Genomic DNA, 1806 nt, shown 5'->3' with positions numbered 1-1806 from the left:
AGGAAATCCTTCATCCTCCTGCACCTCCTTCCACAAATCAGCTTGGAGGGGAGGCAGCCCCCAAAGAAAACACATTTCATATGGGGAAGGCAAACCCAAGCTTGTTGTAAAGGAAAGATGCTCAAAACTATCTATTTTAAAAAGTAAACCTTATTTTTAGCCCTATTTATCATGAGGCAGCCCCTAAAGAAAACACATTTAATGTGGGGAAGGCAAAGCCAAGGCCATGTTTGCATCTGGTTAGTAAAAGAAAGATGCTCAAAATTATCTATTTGTAAAAGTAAATTTAAGCCTATGTCTGTTGGGTGGATGCAGCCCCAGGGGTGCTGGTGGATGTGGTGTCCGCAGTCCTCACCTGCAGCTTTGTGCTCTTCCTGCTGGTGAGGAGGTTTCACCTTCCTGCTCTACCAAGGATCCACCAAGGAATATTTGCAGCTGGATTGTATTTATGAAGCACCCAGGTGGAATCTCTGCATTTAATTCTGTAAAAACAGCCAAGAAGCCCCTCTGCTGCATCACTGCAGGGATGCTGTGCTGGGAAGGCTCCTGGAGGCATCAGACAGTAAATCCAGAGAGCGTTTTTGGGATGTGACATCCACAAGAGCTCCTGTCAGTGTAAGCCCAATTCTCATTTTATTTACCTGCATTTCCCTCCTGGAGAGCTCTCCCCTGCTGGGACACATCAAACCTTTGTCAGAAAGCCCAAAACTCAGAACAGTCGGCTCCACAGGGGTGTAAAGAGGGAATTTCTGTCCCATGGGGTGGGGAAAGAGGAAAAGAGAATTAAATGGGTTTTTTTTGGTTTTTTTTTTTTTTTTTTTTTTTATGAGAACAGTAAAAAACTCTGTCAAGGAGCACATTTTGGTTAGTTCAGGCAGGGGGGGACACCCCAATGTCCTGCGCAGTGACAAAGCCGCCACGCTCAGATACTACTGGTTTCATTTCTAGGAGATGAGGACACAAATCACATCCCCAGGAGCTGGGACCAGAGCTGCAGATCCCCCAGCCAACACTGATGCCTTGGGATTTTAGCTTTTATATTTTTCATACATTTATAATCCTGTAATTCTTTAGTGTGTAACTCTAAACTCCATGTATGGTGTGAGCTGCTGCTTCCCCAGTTTGGGCAGACACAACAATTCCTCTCCAGGCCTGGCAATCAAGGACACCTCACTGCCTCAGGCCCTGAGAGATGGAAACAAAAGTGATTTGGGGGCAGCAAAGTTGAATGACTTCATTACCTGAAGCTATAATTGGAAGAGTAACCCCCAACATGCAAATTGACCAAACTTATAAAAGTGTGAAAACCTGTGACCTCTGGTCTATTTTTGGGTGTAGCCTCTGGGGGGCTTTGTCTGCCTAAAAGATACCTGAAGGCCCTTCAATAAATATAACTGCTTTTTATTCCCTTAATTTTGTCTGGCCTGCGTTTTTAGGTAGCCCCAAAAAGGCATCAACACCCTCTGCCATCCTCCTCCTCCTCGCAGAGCCCAGGGCTGCTCCAGCAGCAGCTCCAGGGAACGGTGCCTTTGCTGGCAGGGAACGCCAGCTCCAAAGGGAGGAACTTGGATGCTTCACTGCAAAAACAGCAGGGTGAGTTTGAGGTGAAATTCCTGGCCCCTGTTTTGTTCCTGAGGATTTTTGTAGGACAAAGCCCTGTCCTGCTCCTGATGGTCCTCTCCTGACACTCCGTGCTGGACACGGCACTGGGGCTCCGATTTCCCAGCTGGATGTGCTCAAAAAGCCCCCCAGTTTTGCTTTCTTTGTGATTGAGAAACCCAAAGGCCTCATGTGACTTTGTAGATG

The sequence above is a fragment of the Motacilla alba genome, chromosome 23, assembly GCF_015832195.1.
Source record: "Motacilla alba alba isolate MOTALB_02 chromosome 23, Motacilla_alba_V1.0_pri, whole genome shotgun sequence".
In the NCBI taxonomy this organism is placed as follows: Eukaryota; Metazoa; Chordata; class Aves; order Passeriformes; family Motacillidae; genus Motacilla; species Motacilla alba.
Note: the sequence above shows the minus strand (reverse complement) of the source record.